Source organism: Calypte anna, chromosome 4B (genome assembly GCF_003957555.1).
Source record: "Calypte anna isolate BGI_N300 chromosome 4B, bCalAnn1_v1.p, whole genome shotgun sequence".
NCBI lineage: Eukaryota > Metazoa > Chordata > Aves > Apodiformes > Trochilidae > Calypte > Calypte anna.
In genome coordinates, this window is record NC_044249.1 from 19,701,627 (window position 1) to 19,719,885 (window position 18,259).

Below are 18,259 nucleotides of genomic sequence, written 5' to 3' on the forward strand. Positions count from 1 at the left end.
CTCAATTTCACTTTTAGTGACAGAGCCAGAGCCAGTCTAGCTGAATTTCTCAGGTCTGTCAGTGTTCAAAGATCACAGTCTTGGCACTCAAGAATACATTTATCTGGAGCAAAGGATAATATTTGTTACAAAGCTGGCATCAAATTAAACTATTCAAGCAGGGAAACCAGGTTAAGGGAGAAAATAAAGGGGGAAAAAAAAGAAAAGAAAAAAAAAAGGAAGAAAATTTGCAACTTCTGCTATGGATATGTAACAGATAGTAACTTCTAAATACCAAATAAAAGAATTTGTTTTGTTTTCCACGTTGGCATCGCATATGGTCAGGTATGTCACACTTCAGAACTATTCATAGGAGACAACAGTCCTTGAACTTTTACTTACAAGCAACCTTCAGTTCCCAGCTGTTCACATCAATCCCTCTTTTCCTCAGTCACACAAGGATTCTGCTCATCATAGAGTCATAGAATTGGCTGGGTTGGAAGGGACCTCAGAGATCATTGAGTCCAACCCTTTTACCACCGTTGCGGTTGCTAGACCATGGCACTGAGTGCCACATCCAGTCTCTTTTTAAATATCTCCAGGGATGGAGAATCCACTACTTCCCTGGGCAGCCCATTCCAATACTTGATCACTCTCTCCGTAAAGAAATTCTTTCTAATATCTAACCTAAATTTCCCCTGGCACAACTTAAGACCCTGCCCTCTTGTCTTGTTGAAAGTCGTCTGGCAAAAGAGACCAACGTCCACCCAGTTACAACCTCAACATGAAGTTATTTCTATACAGTCTGCATTGTCTTGGAAAGGGAACCAGGGAGGTATATGACAATAAACTGAAGTGGGTATTTTATTTCTGTAGGTTCCCTTACACAAACCAGACAGAATTCTGGTTAAACTAAACTAAACAGCCATCAAAAAAACCCCACATCACCGAAGAAGCCCATTTGACCTCTGTACACGCTTTCATTTTCACTCCTGCACTTCATCCAAGGATCTCAAAGCTCTTAAAAATATTCATGAAATCTTAAAGCAGTCCTAAGACTCAAATCATCAGCAGCTTCCACTTTAAAGGGTGGTACATTGAAATGAAAAGCCAGCTCAGCACTAGTGCTAGGGAAAGGATTTCACTCACCTAACACCTTCCCTTCAGTTCTGAATAGAAATGCCCCAAGCAATAACAGCAAGTACTCAGAGACACCCTGGCAGCTCTAAGACATTTTTATATTGTCTATTAAATTACAAAAATAGATGTTTTGCACTAATTGATTTTCTTTCTTGCTGTCTCTTTCTCTATTCTCAAGAGACAGTTAAGTGCCACCATTCTCAGAATGGAACAGCTTTAGGCCCCATCCCACTAAATGTCTCACCTGAAATAGGATTCTTTAATACAGATTCACACAATGAGTTTGCTTTGAAGTGAAATTAAAGATAACCCTGAGAATCTTCCTGAAAAACAGGGATCCAGAACCATGGTATGTCTCAATACATACTAATCTGCACTTGTAGGACTGATTGATTTCAGCTCTCATTTCAGAGTGGAAGTTGATCAAATATTCAATGCCACAGGACTATATTTTTTTAAACAAAGTCTGTCAGAAAGCCACAATTATCCATGGCTAAACTTCTGCCCATGTGTCTGCCAAATGCTGACCCACACTTTATGGAACTCTTCATTACCTCCCTTTCAATCTTTTCCTCTTTTTTCTGTTCTGTCTCTCAGTTTCTTCCTCTGTGCCCACTTACCATATGGTGTGTTCCTCCTGATCCTACCATGAAATGGAAACCCAAACTCCCATGATCAGCAGATCCTCTTTGCTGTGTCAGCACAGATGGCCTCCAGGATCTCAAAGATTGGCAAGACCATTGGTAGACAGCCCAAACAAGTGTCCTGCTCATCTAGTACATCTGCCCAACAAAGATGGAATGAATTTGCTCAGTCAGACTCCACTTGTTGAAACAGAAGGAGCTGACACCACAATTGGACCTTCATTAGCTTCCTCTGTTGCACAGAATTCCTGCTATTCCTATTTTGGAGCACTGACACTTCCTATAGCATGGATGCTGCAAAAAACCTGCTACAGTCACTGCTTCAGCCCTCTGAAACATATGCCAGCCCACCTACAGTGATCCCTGGTACAGAGCCATGGCCATCTGCTGCAGAGATACAGATGCTTGTCACTTACATTAAGGAGATATTTGCTGGCTATAGCAGTATTAAGCTGCAGCTCCTTGAGCCTAATGGACTATTTAGAGAGGTACAGCCATCCACAAACCAGCCATAAAATGGCAAGCATGAAACATTCTTGAGTAACCCCCCAAAAGTGGTGGAGGAATCCAGCTTTTCATGTCATCACTGAATTTCAAGGAAATAAGGGCAAAAGGATCATCTGGCACCCATTTTTACTGCCCCTGTGAACCTTTATGGAGATGATGTTGTTATATTAATAAGAGGAATTGTTTAATTTATTGATTAGTCTTTAAAAATGATTGATCATGTTGTGTACCTCATCATGACACCTTTTCTTAGTTTGATGCATTAAGCAATGTTATATTCAGTTTCATTAAATGATCCTTAATTATGACAATGGGTAACGATGGTCATTAAAGTAATGACATTTGTCAGCATCAGCAGTGGCAAAGATAATAAATAATGAACAAGGCAAAATTTCCTCAAAGACTCCAAGACTTCATAGTCATGTATTTCACTTAGCAGCAGACTAAACCACAAAAAACACAGAAACCAGTTCCTCAAGGACAGAGAAGGCTGAGGAAGCCAACAGAGAAACTTCCTCTTTAAGGAAATATGGATGAATAATGTTCAATAAAATAAATAAAAACCAACAATACAAAACAAATCCAGAACAAAAAAACTACTAAAACTTTAAAGTCGTGTGACTTAAGACTGTGGACTTAAATCCATCACCTAAAGTCTGCAATACTGTCACCCTAGACATACTTTTCATAACAAAAAAGAACCAGTTACCAGTTTTTAATGTGACTGGGATAATAACTGAAGCCATACTAAAGAGCTGTCTAACTATATTCTAGTTTGACAAAATTAATGCTTTCAGATGAAATAAATGGCAATAAAACTATGCTGAAGTGAAACATAAAAGGTTATAGATTGAGCATGGAGTGAAAGGATTTTAATAACTTGATGTGGCATGGATAAGGCATTTCACTAACTTCAGAAGAAAGATTGCTATTTTAATATTTGCCTGGGGAAAAAAAAAAAAAGTAAAAAAAGGCTTGGTGCAACATCACTACCTGCCCTACATCCCAAGGACATGTCAAATGGATAGAAAACCATTCCTGAACAGAGCCTCAAAAGCAGTGGAAGCTGAAAGCAATATCTATCTTCTCAGATGCAGCATATATTTCCCTCCATAGCACTGGGCAGCATGGAGAAGAGCTGGAATGGCATTTCAGTAGCTGCCCTGTTCTCTTTATCAAGGGCAGTAAAGCCATTTACTGTTCCTTTTTCCATACTCAGACCATTATTAGAGACAGGCCTGACTTACTGCTGTTATTTCTCCCTCCAAAGAACAGAAATAAAGGAGAAATAGCTGATGCTATTACTCCCAAGACAAGCTGAGTCCATCAGGAAATCAAAACCAAGTCTGTGATTAATGTAATTAGAAAAATAAAAAAAGCTCCTTTAGCTTCAAGAAAACCTTTTTTCCCCCATTATGAATATCTTGTTCAGCTGAAGCCAGTAAACAGTCTTATGTTCAGTGACAGCTGTTACATTCAAATGGCCTAGAAACGTGATGAACTGTCCAGTTTTGTCCCACAAAGGCTACAGAAATACTGATTGAATTACTGAGAAAATGGCACCCAACCAGCCTAGATTTATGAACAATCCAGGAACACAGGGAATATGGAACACAAGAACATAAAATATCTGAAGTTCTTTGAAATATTGCACCTTTAGAACATTATGTTCACTTCATGAGACTTAGGTGACAAAAAAATGAACACTGTGGATTAGCATGGATATGAGTGAACAGTCTAGAATACATTTTCTCAGCCCATTTGGCTTTCTGTTTGCAAATTGCCTTTGCATAAGAACTAAAAAAGATGAGAGAGGAGAATTATTTAGACCAGAATTACAGTTTTGCCCCATATTAAAAAAAAATTAAAAGTTAAGAAGCTAAGTAGAAACTAAATTGAAAAAAAACTTTAAACCAAACAAATATATCATGTTTGATGAATAAAAGGACTCATGGACATCTAGGAAAAAGGGTTAATATGATCAGAGCAATGTGGTAGGAAGAACATATTACAGGAGCCTTAGAAGTAAACAGTAGGGGTAAGATAAGGTTGTCCAGGGCATGTGAAGAGGAAGGTTTGTGATTACAGGTTTTGATCAATTCTAGCTCAAATGCTGTGTTCTGTGTGGAGAACACAGGTGATTTACCTTGGAAGCACATTCCTTTTTGTCTCCCATGGTATGACTTTTTTTTTCCTTCAAAACACATTGTGATAAGTTTAGCAAGCAGCAGATGGGAGGCCATGTGCTTTTTTTTCCTTGCTTTAATGTTCTCTTTCCCAACTCAAAACCTACAAACAAACCCAAGACTATCTTCTAGTTGGCCACCCAAGCTGAGAAATTACAGCTTTTCTGTTTTCTGTGTTATCAGTGTTTCCAAAGTGGAGCAGAGAATCTCAGTTTAAGCTGACTTAGCCTCATTCTAAATCCCTGTATCAAATGCACTCCCACATCATGATTTTTGTTATACTTAGAAGTTCAATAATCCTTCAGAAAGCTGGCATCAAAACTAGAGAGTTGATAAAAAAAATTTAAGAATTAAGGTTGGTTCTAATAATATGAGCATATTTGATCCTGGATTCATCTGATTAATAGAGAGCTTTACTGAAAGCTGATTGTTAAAAGGCAACCTTCATACCAGAAGCTTAAAAACCAAAACAGACCCCCTCAAAAATCCAATAAACAAAGTAAATAAAATGAAGTAATAAATGAAACAATCAAAACTTGCAAAGGGAAACATTCATGATAGGTGTAATTCCACAAAAGACAGGGGTATTAGCTAAGAGCCAGACAGTATACAAAGAAATCCTTTGTGTATTATATACTGTGATCTGCTAGAATTCAGGTAATTTGTTTTTTAATGATTAATGAAGTCAGAATCATTAATGTGTTTTTTCCTACAAAGAATGAAGCAGATGGATCTGCCAAGGCTTTATAATGTTCAAATTAAAGATGAGGATTTACCTTTCCACTGTTTGCCTTCATTCTACAGGGGAGGAATGCTGTGAGAAGGAAGAGTAACTGCTATTTCTTTGATCAAATCAATTTAGGATTCTGCAGGAATTCTGAATAGGCCCCTAGGTGTTCTTTTTTTATTCATTCTCAAGAAATTTATATTTTATTTCTTAATAAGCTATTCCCCAAAGGCTTTCAAGACAGTTGCATTGCAGTGGGGACTCACTGCTGTACACTGGTATTGTCACTAGAATGCAGTCTCTAACTCAATGAAAGGTCTGGAGGCAAAAACTAAATCAGTTTCATCTGACTTGACATCCTCCAAGGTCTTTCAGCAGAGTTATCATTGCACTGGTATTTTGGGATCTTTTTAGGTGTAAATCAAAGCAAAATACCCACACATCCAAGACATGATACACAACACCTTGTTTAACATATGTATGTCCAGTTTTCCTCATAGAAGCACAGTATTTATCCTCTTCCTTATCAGATACACTAAACATGACAACTGATGCTCAGACATTTCTCATGGTAAGACTATTAAACTTCCAAATATTTCTAAGCAAGGCAGGAAATCCTCATATCTGCTCTAAAAATATTCAAAATGGAAATAAAAGCAATGGGAAGGTTACATGCACATCTAGACATGCAGACTCCTCAGTCAGACTAACACCAGTGGCAGATGCTTGGTCACATTCCCATTGTCTCCTCATTATAAATTGCTTTTCCACGGGATTTTTAATACCTTCCAAATTTAGCAGAGAGAGAGAGAGAGAGAGAGATGGCAATTGATGTGTATAAACTTGTCTGTCTCTGGAATTAAGTGCCCACATGGCAAACTGGAGACCTACAATCTAGGCAATCTTCTCAGAAATGTTGTCCCACATCCAGGTTTTCCCCCATCGGGGTTACTGCTTCTTGGAGCTTCAGGAACTGGAAAGGTCACAGCTCATGGAGCCAAACCTTCCAGCTTCTAGAAGTAAGCTATAGAATTGCCAAAACCATCTGCGAGCCAAAAAGAATCATCTTTGCACTAAATCACCCAACAGGAAGCCCAGTGATGACCTTTTCTATAAGGCATATAAGACATATCTTCCAGGAAGATATTCCTGGAAGAAAGAGTTTAAAATTCAGGTTTCTCCCTCATTCCAAGGAAGCAAGATCATGATTCAATCCCTTAAAAAAATCTTAAAATCTGTTTTGCATAGAGACACTGCTCTGCTTTCCTTAGATTTGATGAAACTTTCTTCACAGCCTTTAAGTGGAAGGGGGTGAAGGTTGCAATATGTGGTGAGTTTAGCAGGCAGGCTCAGAGGGACAAGATCAGACCCTACAGAAGGAATATCACAGAGGCTCAAGCACAATGTTCTTCAGCCCCCCCAAAAGGGACTGGCACTGGATAAGAACTGCAGAATAGCTACTGACTTAGCTATTAGCTTAGCTAAATTCTTTAATTCTGCTCTCCAAGAGTTCAGCAGACAAGGGAAGTGCTAATCTAAGACCCATATTGCTTCTAATCCTGGCATTAATTCATTCAGATACCTCAGGTATCTCAGCAATACTGCACTGAACCCTTCAGACAAACCTTAGTGAAGTGGTTACAAGCTCTGAGGATCACAGTCAGACTCAAGCTTCACATCAAACACCTGGGGATTTCCCCCTAATTCCAATACTTACATTTATGTGAAGAAGTTGTGCCCCTGTGTCTGTCACACCAGTCCAGGACTTGTCACCTTACAGTCACTAACACAAAACTGAAATATGACATTGGAGATTGAAGTAAACTAAAATTAATTAGATTTTTCTAGGATTAAAGAAATACCATGTTATAATTAGGTTGCTTTCCCGGACACTGTCTGTTTAATCACACTTCAGTCTGCCCGATTAGTTAATTGATTCCACTTAATTAATTTTCTACTATTCAGCACCTGACAGTTTTGGAAAACCAAACCAACAAATCCCAGCAGATTTCAAACAAGAACTGCATAAAATCTTTTCCAAAACTGCTCTGATAAAAGTCATCTACTTGAAAACCTGTATACAAAGTTTAAAGTAAAATATAAACAAAGTTTTTAACTGTTTTTTCTTTTTTTAAAAGAATTGCAAGTTTCAATGTTGTTGCAAACAGTTATCCAAAGAGTTAAGAGAACTTTACACACAGACCTGTCTGAATAACAGAAAAAAAAAGAGAGCCTGCTCTAAGAATATAAACCCCTAATAAGATGAGAGACTTTTACTAAGCCACTCATGCTTGGAGTCTATTGAGAGATAATCTTTGGTACAGTACTTTCAGAAAAGCAATGAGATGAAGTCAATATTCAGTGAAAAACAGATGAAGAGACCAAACTAAAGAAATCAGAAGGTATTCAGCAAAACAGACACAGGTGTTAAAGATTATCATTCACCTTGAAAGCATGGTGTCTTCCTGGGTCTTCAAGCCAAAGGAGTTTTTAATCTCCACATTTTAATTCCAAAATAAAGTGCGCAGAAAAAACAAAAAAACCCAAAAAACAAAAAACCAAAAAGAAAATAAAAAGTTCAAATATCAGCTGATCATGGTGAGAAAACCTGGTTTTGTACCAAAAAAAAGGAGCTTCTTTTCCCCCATATGGGGGAAAAGAACATGGCTTTGTGGTTTTCTCTAAGGAAAAAGAACTTCTTTATTCTTGAGATGAAAGCTGATCTTGCAGCTAGGAAACGGGATGAACATTGAGCACAGGTGATTTCTAACTTCTTCAGAGACCTTTGGCCAATCTGATAACTCCATCCCACTGCTCCCAGCTGCAAACTATCAGTAGTAATGACATGCAACCTCCCTACTCAGAGGGCCACCTCTATCAACCTGCCATAAGCTCTTACTGTGAAAGTAAGCACATCACTTCCTAACACAAAATTATTTGTATCTTGATGGTCTTCTCTGCTGATCCATTTATTATTAGGCTCCTACTTCGTCAAGGTGCAATTTTGGCTTTATTCCTTTACTATCTGTTAAAAAAATGCATCAGTATTTTTGGATTCAAACTGTGAAACCTAGGAATACACTTGTTTCATTTTCTAATTATTAGTATTAAGAAAAGGAGACGTAGGACCCAAAGGGCCCTAGGGATATATTTGCAGGAAAGTGAACCAGTAGAGAAAAGCCAAATACCCTAACAGAGTTGCAGGTGATGTGTTTGATTTTATGTCTGAATGATTAATATCAGCAAGTAAAATAAACTTATTTTATTGGACAGCATAGTTACTTCTTTCCACTGTGAGGCAGTTCAAATCCTGATCTACCCAGTACTAAAAATTTTAGATAGGGAAAATGACACCATCAAGAATTAACAAAAATCTATTTTACTCTTCATTAAACTCTACTTAGCATTGAACATTGTTTTAATATTTCCAACATACATCCCCAATTTTTTGAGTCCTTATTCAGCAGAGAGTAATTCACAAGCCCAAAATAACTTCAAAATAAATTCAGATGCTCAGTCCAGCTCTACATCCTTTAAAAACATAGGCCACTATATTTACTTGTTTTTCTTGTCTTTGGGATTATTTATTTCAGATTTTAAAACTTTGTTCTGATATTTATGTGGTTTTTTCCCTATTATCCTGCCCTATTCTTTTTACATTTAGAAGTAAAAGCTTAAATAGCTAAATACATAAGAGCTCCCCAAATCTTGGCAACCTTGAAATTCTCTTTCTGCTACAAAAATAGACTGGTTTCCTCTCCAGATTTGGATTTAAATTTGCTACACTGAGGTGAAGCTGCTCCTCCCACCATAACTTTTCTTCCAGAGCAGCTTCCATCTACACATTTGTCCTGGTGCTTTCTAAAATATACACATGAAATAAAAGATAACTGAAATTCTCTTAAAAAAAAAAAGCAAACAAGAAAAATTCCTGATAATACAGTTTGGAGACAGCAATGGCTTTTGATCCTTTTCCTCTATTCAGCATTAGTGGGAATGTACATTGTGGATGTACCAGAGGCCAGGAAAGGACCATAATGATGATTAAGAGATTGCAGCATCTGTTATATGAGAAAAAGCTGAGAGCTCTTGGGTTTCTCAGCCTGGAGAGGAGAAAGCTCATTAGCATTTAGCATGCACCTGCTGGGCAGTTAAGAAGAAAAGAGAGCCCAGCTCTTCTCAGGGGTGGCCAGAGAGTGGACAAGAGGCAAAGGGGAATCAACTGAAATTCTATTTAAAAATAAGAAAATGCTTTTCTTGAAAAGTTGACTGAACACTGGAATAGTTTGGCCAGAGAGGTTTTAGGGTTTCTATTCCTGGTCCCACCTAACCTCTATGATTCTGTAATTCTATAGTTTACAGATAAATGCAGGAACAGGACACTGTAAATAACTTAATTGGTTACTTTGACATATTTTAATAAGAGCTAGTAAGTATATTGAATTCCAAGCTTGCTGCTGCTATCTTTTTACAAGCAATCCCAAATGTGCCATCCCAGCTGCCAAAACCTCCAAGTTAAATAATTTTATAAAAAACTGTAAATAATCTTCCTGGGAAATCTTGCTTTTTCCAAAGAAACAAAAGAAAAAAATCCCAGCTAAATATTATCTTCAAGATTTATTTTAATGCCTGTTCACCTTGTGTACACCCACTTAACTTTCAGCCATTTCAAGCTGTGTTTCCCCTGACTTTCTAGCACAAGCAGAATATTGGTTAATTCTGTAGAGTGACCTCGTGTGCTGACTGCACCTTCCACGTATTTCTCACAGCTTCTGGATCCCCTAGGAAGCGAGACATTCATCCTGTGACCTTTTGCCTGTTGGATTTTCTGTTCTTTCCACCATTCTCCATTCCCTGATGCTGAAGCCAAGTTATATTTTCACTGCAGAGCTTCATGGAGCATTTCTTGTCTGTACATTGATTCTTGTTCTCAGCTGTTCCCAGGTCTCTCACCTCCTGTGATGGAGCAGAGCCTTCAGCCTGAATTTGTGGTGTCAGACTTGGCCTAGCTAGAGGCTGGAACGTGGGACAGATTGCTACACTTCAAAGCAATGGAACATCCGTTCTAAAATAAGGGAAAATTTCTTGTATTAACAGCTCTCCAAGTTATTCTATTCCGTTTTCTCCTTGTGCTGTCCTGACCAGACATATGGTATCCTGATCCATCACCTGTCAAGGTGGGACACCCAAAAGAGCCCCAGATAATAAAGCCCCAGAAGCTCTTCCCTCCCTTTCCAACCCAGCAGACAGAAGATGGAGGTTCACACCACCATTACGGTTTCATACAAGGGCAAATTCCCTGTGTCACCTTCACAGTGTGCTCAGTACGAGGCGAGTTAAACCTTACTGCTCAAACCTGGATGGTAATAATTTAGTGACTTTTTAAGTCAGACATACCCTAAAACAAACATTTCAAAATCTCAGACAGTACAAACTAAGGAAATTGTGCCACATCCTTATCATAGAATTGGCTGGGTTGGAAGGAACCTCAGAGATCATCAAGTCCAACCCTTGATCCACTCCCGCTGCAGTTCCCAGCCCATGGCAATCAGTGCCACATCCAGGCTCTTTTTAAATATCTCCAGACAAGGAGAATCCACTACTTCCCTGGGCAGCCCATTCCAATGCCTGATCACCCTCTCCGTAAAGAAATTCTTTCTATTATCCAACCTAAACCTCCCCTGGCACAACTTGAGACCCTGCCCTCTTGTCTTGCTGAGAGTTGCCTGGGAAAAGAGCCCAACCCCCCCTGGCTCCAACGTCCTTTCAGGGAGTTGTAGAGAGTGTAGTTATACCTATGTTATACACAGTTATACCTATGTATACCTGAGATCCTAATATTTTTTGCTATTTTTGATTAAAATAGTGTACATATATTGCTGATGCCAGACAGGAAAACATTTTGGGCATTCAGAAGGAGAGGAATCCTGAATGGTGTTTGAGAAAAAGTGGAAAGCAGAGGTGTGCAAGACTTGCAACCAGGAAAAGTTCTGTGTAATCATATTTTAAGTGTTTCTGTGCTTCAGTACATAGTCATAAATGTCAGCTGAAAGTTAACTTCTGCTGTTTATTAAATGTATGTTAATAACATCACTGGAAATCTAAGTGCTCTATTGATTGCAAATGTAAATTGGCAATGCTGTGGTCTCTATCTGCCAGTCAATCACAGCAGCGTGAGTAAGGGAGTTAAAAACAGAATAAGGGAGCTGATTACAGAAAGCAGGGAAGGAAAAGATAGATGGCAGAAAATATTTTTGTGTTTAGCAGTATCATCAGACTCCCTACAATATAATTCTTCATGCAGCAGCTTTTCAAGAACCCATCTCTATACCCTGTTTTGACTTAAAGCTGGGATGATACACACACCCATCACCACCTCCTTTAGGAAAGAGTAAGGTTGCAGGAAACTGCCCCACAGCTAGTGGATGGGACCAGGGACCCCTAGAAAATCTCCCTTTTCTTTCAAGCCATACATTTACTGATGAGATTGCCATAAAACTTCCAAAAGAATTACCATTTCCAGAGCAAAGAGTAGCTAACCATTTCAAGATGGTCCCATCTCAAGAGGATGCTGAAAAGCAAGAAGAGAGAAGACAGGCAGCTTTGCTGTAAAGATGGACTGGAGTTTCAGTTCTGCTCCACTCTCCAGGATTTACAAAGGTTCTGACAAAAGCCTTTTCAGTAAATGTGAAATCCTTAATATTACTTGATTTCTGATACTGATAAAAAATCATTTAGTATCAGACGAGACTTACTAAGTGCTACAGTCAACAAGCTCAAGATTATAACTTACTCCTCTCTGCCCTAGATTCTTAGCTATCAAAAAGCATAACATTTGTAAATCTTCTGTGAACGTCCTCCTATATTGTTTACTATAATAAGGCTTCAGATTCATTTGAGGTCCTAATTACCAGTGTAGCCTGACTGACAGTAAATCACAACCACATTAGTGTAGCATTATGCAGAAAGGGTCAGAAGTGCCATTTGATTGTCTCTATTTGTTTCCTGTACACAAGTGAGAGTTCCCCTCTGAGCACAGCAGACCCTGTCTTGAACAATACAGTTATGGAGATAAAGCACTGTACAGACATTTCCTAGAGGAGAATTAAAATAAGTCAAGCCTGCTTTCCTCTGGGTTTAAGTCCTATCTCCTACTGCTGTTCCTCATCATCTGTTCCCAAAACTTGTTCCCTCTTCCAGCACTCAGGTCAGGGCAAGACACTGTAGTGTTCCATCTGCTTGTCATGGATCCAGACTGTTCCCCAAGGATCCAGACTATTCCCCAAGGATCCAGACTATTCTGCTTGTTCTTAATCTACCTCTACACCAAGCAGCAAGTGTGTGCTGATCAATGCACTGAGTGACCCAACAGAATAGACTGGAGTTGATGTCATTTCTCTTTGGGTTGTTTGCCTGTTCAAACAGATTTTTTCACAAAACATTCCTGCCTTTATTTGTCTGGAGATGTTGCCACAAATAAATGGAGAAACAGTGGTCAACAGATTCAGAAAGCATAAAAAGCAAATTAGGTATCAGATATGCAAATAACTTGATCGGATCAGCCTCATCTCCATAAAATTATTCTACTTCATTTCTTCAAATCTTACTTTTAAAAGATTTACTTCAAGCAAAGCTGCTAAAAGACAGACAAATATATAATAATCTAATAATTAACTTTTATAAACATATCATCTGCTAATTTCAGACAAATACGTAATATAAATCTACATCAAATCTCTAATACAGGAAAAGCACTCTGACAAAGAAAAAGCAGTTTCCTTAGGTACACAATAACAATGCTGTAAAAATACCTCAAGTCTTAAAATGTCAAGTGACAGATTATTTCATAAACGACTATTTATGTCAAGTAGTAGTTGACTTGATTTTTCAAAAAACCTATAATTAAAGTACTTTGCAGTTTTTTTGCTGCCTATATAAAATATAATAATTGCATAATTAACACATAATTACTTTCAGGAGTGACTAATTTTGGATTCTATTACGTACATAGTAATTGCTATGCTGGCAACTAAAAAAAAAAAAAAAATAGAAAAGTAAAAGCCTTCCCTTATCAAGGTCAGCATTTGCATTGTAAGACAATCAAAATAGTGTTAAATCGATTAAATAATCCAATATTCAATGGCTGCAAGGCAGGAAGCAGTGAAGGGAAGGACAAGCCTAGGACTTGTAAGGGATTGCAGGGAGGATTGAAGTTGACCTCAGACTCCAAAGTCTGGTGTTGCACTCCTCTGAAGATAAATGCATCTGATGCCTTTACTGGAGCAGGATTAGCTCCACTGACAGGTTACCTATGGACTGACATGCATTACCTACACAGAGACCACTGCAGACCTTTTGTTCTTACTCCCCAGTACATCAGCACTCCTGCTGTGTTCACTCTGAGGAGATATGGAAAGATAATTAAATATCCAGTTGCTTGGTTCAGTTCATCTGTGAGTGGGGGGAAGTGGAGCACAACAAACTTGCTCATGGTTTTCTTCTCTGCAATCAGGAAGCCTCATTTCTGGTTAGCAGCCACTTGTCTGTGCTTGTAACCAGCTGCAGTAACTAGCAGCCTGAATTAACTGAGCAAGAGAAGACCCAGAAACCTGATAAAACATAACTGTCCCAGTAGAGACCAGAAACTAAGAACTACAGGTTTCCTACATACAGCAGCAATGCTTTAATCTTTCCAGATGTCCTGCTCCACAGTTCAGCAACTTCATTGATGTTACAGAGCACATGTGGTATCAGAGAAGAAGATCAGAAGACAAGGGATGTAGAAAAGGCTGAAGCCAGATACAGCTTTGACAAAATATGCACTTGTTTTACAAGGGTAGGCAACTACATAGTTCATTTGTATCTAACCTAATACTTTTCTTTGGGTAAAATTAATTCAATTTAAAATGTTGTGGAGGAATAAAAAATTCAATTTGATTTTCAAAGGCATTGGCAAAAGCAAAACCTTTGCTCATAGCTGTTGCCACCCAACTGAAATATTACTTTATTTATATTGAAGAGAAAATGTCTGTTTTGTATGGGTGGAGAGCATGGAAAAGTTGTAATATCAATGGAGACTGTTTCCTTAGCCTTTCATACTTATTCCTTCATTTTTTCATTTCATTAGATCCATATTTTGACAATTGGAAGTAGAGGGTAAACAGAAATAGATCAAAAGTTGTTTTGCTAGGTGCTACCTTACAAAATAACATTGCAGGTGTTCATTTATGGCACTGGAACTATGACCCCAGTAGTATACATCTGATGCCAGTAACAGCAGCTGAAGAAGGCCAAGTCATCCTTGAGGAGCAGGCTGGGGGAAAACCTGACCCAATTAATTCTAGCAAAACCAGCTGGAACCTGAAGCTGCACTCTGACCCAACAAACTGGATTTTGGAATGGTGCTGGTGGGGCAGAACCAAGCTCTTCCATACTCTGTGTACAAACCCTGATGTATTGCAAGTAGAGACTGGATGACAGGATGGAAATTCCCTGCAATAAAGGTAAAAGGGAGTAAAGGGTAAGAAATTCAGCAGGTTTCCTTAGTGAGGTACTGCTCCAGCCAGGGTTTATAGGACTGGGGTCACAAACCCAAGCACCCCTCAGGATGCTTCATGTTATGTGAGCTGACCCTGAAGAGCATCTTCCCCCAGGTGAGGTGCCCTCTACTTTCTGTACCCTTCTCTGCATCAGCATTTCTGAGAAAAACCTCAAAGCTTACAGCTGACTACAGACCAAAATAATAAATTTACACTACTTCATGCTCTATGCTAGTTTTTCAGACTGTTTTCTCCTCCACTTTATCTGCAGGTATGTTTACCTGCTCTGTATTCAATACTAGCCCATATAAAACATAAGTATTCACAATAAGGGATAGATTTTTGGAGTAGCTGTTTCTCTTATGTTGCATCCTGTCCAATATTTGCTTACATCACTGATGAACTTTGATGCCTCTAAAAAGTCCAGGCTCCCAGGCTGTTCATGCACATGTGCTCCCAGCACATGTTCACCCATCCCACAACACAAGCTCTGTCCCTTCTTGACATCTTTCAGTTAAAATAAATATTTTCCTTCACTTAGCTGTGCCTTGCTTTAATCACAAAGCAAGTTGGAGACATTTTTTTTTTAATAATCAGATACAAATCAGAGTCACATTGATTTGTGAATTGTGTTAAAATGCTTTTTGAGTGACTAATTTTTTCAAAGGAAAAACATCCAAAAAAGCCCCAAATGAGAGAATGTAATTTACATACTATTTTTGTCTTCTTGGACATCAGGAAAACTTAAAATGTTTCTACAGTCAACTAAACATATCAGCACTGCATATGTTTCAGACAAGATAGCTGAAGCACTAATAATATCAGACATGCTGTCTTAGTCACCCCTTATTATCATTTCCATTAAAAAAAGACCAATTTTTTTTTTAAATGTTGCAATAAAGTATCAGTGGTAATTATTTATCTGAAGTAATAGAAGCCCTGCTTACAGATTTTTGGCCTCACTCTGCTTACATTGACACCAGCTTTGCAGCATCTTGCAGGCAGTTATTGTTACTTTTGCCATTCCTCCATTTGCTGCTATGCATTCCACCTGTGTTTCATGTGTCTCTAAGTGATAATTAGCTGTACTGGTCAGTCTCACCTGTAGATGGACCACAAGTCATATAGATGGCTGTGGAATAATCTCAAAAATCCTAAATAACCAAGTTATTGCTAAAAAAGTCCAATCTACTCTTGGATAGTGGCAATAGAAAGAAATAATATGAATTAAAGACTTTTTTCAAACCGTTCATGGAGGGTGAACCTCAGTGTACTCAGATGGTGTGAGAGAAAGCAACTCCTGCCAACAAGATTAAATTGTCTAAGTGAATGAATTTAAAACTTTGGTTTTAACTTTCTGCCTATTTACATATGACAGGGAGTTTAACGATTAGCAAATTAGACACAAATCATGTGCAAATCAATGCAAATTGCTGGTTCACACACGCAATGTAAACTTCATTTTTCATGTTGGGATGTAGCCAGTTCCTAGTTAACAAGCATATGGATTTCAGATCTGGGGTAAATGAGCTTCTCCGTCACAAGCCAGAGCTTCCCTTCTCTTCCACTCCCCTCCATTCCTCCACTTGGCACAAAACCACCAGACTTTGCATTCATTCCATATAATCCAGTCAATACTTGCCTTCTGTCAGACTTCATAGGGAGGTAATAACTTCTTGAGTCATTAAAGTAGGCTCTGCTTTCTCTAATTTGTGTTCTTTGGTTAGAGTTTTGTGGTCACTTACACTAATTAGAAATGCTTGGTTTATTAACAGAAGATATATATACTTCAGAAAGCCCCTTGAGATCACCAGGTTATTTATGGATCCCTGCAACTTCTCTTTTCTTGACTTTTGTACTATGTTGTATATAATTACTCTCAACTGAGCTGGCAAAAGCCCTTTGAGCTCATCCTCATAATTAAAAGACATCATAGTCACTGCTTCTCCAGTGCCACTTTTACCAGAGGAGATCTCCCTTTCCCCAGGAGAGATGACATGGATTCAGAATTACAGAACTGGGCAACACTTGTGGCTGGAAGTGACCTCTGAAGGTCCCCTCTGCAACCTCTTCCTTAAAGGAGAAACAACCTCCAAGATAAATCACATTCTCTGAGAAATCCTGCAGCTGAGTTTGGAAAACCTGCAGGGTCTTGGACTCTGCTCCTCCCTTACTGGGCCCCAGATCTTCTTTTTAAACACCGCAATTCCTGATTCCAAGTCAGAGCTTCCACTGCTGAAACTTGCTTTGCTTCTTGACCTTCCAGTTCTGCAACCCAAACCCCAGACTTGTTCCTTCTCCTATGCCCCTGTAGGCACTGGATGGTTCTTATAATTCCCTTTGAATCTTCTCTCACCCCATCTACAAACACCCTGAGCTCCTGCCTCCAACCCTCTCTGTTCTACTTGCCCCAATATTTTCAGCTTTGGGGGGCTCTGCAGGGTCCCACAACCCCCTCATTGGTGTGATGCTGCCAGTTATCTGTGAAGGCTCAGTAAGAAAATTCTCATGCAATTACCAGCCACATTTTTTTCTCCCTCTCAGCAAATCTGTGTAACAGAGCTCTTCCCTAAAGGCCAGGTAGAGTAAAAGGTACCTGGAAAAATTCTAAGTGTTTTTCACTCTCAAACTGACTTTGAAGTGTCTCAGACAGGGAAGATCAAAAAAGGCAAATCAAGGGAATATGCCCGCTGGCAACATCCAGTCCTTAATACTCCAGTGTATCTCACAGAAAATCCCACAAAATATGTACGTGCAGCACAAGTTGAACTCCAACCACTGCTGAAGTCACAGCATCCATTTAAACAGCCTCAGGCTGGTCATGAGTGATTTCAGTCCCTATCAGATGTGAAAAAAAAAAAAATCAAAGAAATAAGTCTTCTCTGACATGACCCTTAATCGCAGGGGGGAGGGGTGGGGAACCCAACCAACAAACAAACAAAAAAGAGAGAGAGATGCAGACCTTGATACCAGTGTGCTGCTGAATTTGATATGAGAGCTCCCATTGATTCAAATAACTGTGGACATCCAGAGCCTTTTTCTTCCCTTCATACAGTGCCTATAGAATTTAAGGTGCAATCAAAACTGAGGAGAACATTATACAGGCTGCATCCATAATTTTCTTCTCCCTGCCAAATATGAAGCCCTTACATTTTATATGTGAGATAAAAAATTCTTATGCAAATAGAGCTCAAGAGGAAACACCAGTTAAGTTTCCATTGTAATGGATGGAGAGAAGGACAGATTTAAATTTCTGCACATAACTCTGCAGGCAATACTTTGTTGACCATTGACCGTATAATTCCCACCACCTAAATAAATTGGTTTACCAGAATTCAAAAAATAATTTAGGAGATTTCAGCCCTAAGAGTCAGCCTTAATCAGAAATGTGTTTTAGTAGCAGTACTAGCTGTAACTACTAGTAGTAGTTACTGTAGCAGTACTACCACTCCTCTACAATACATTCAAATTTATTTTTAAAATTAACACCTTTCACATGGCAATTTATTCTTTTTTAAAGCTTGGTCTTTTCACAGC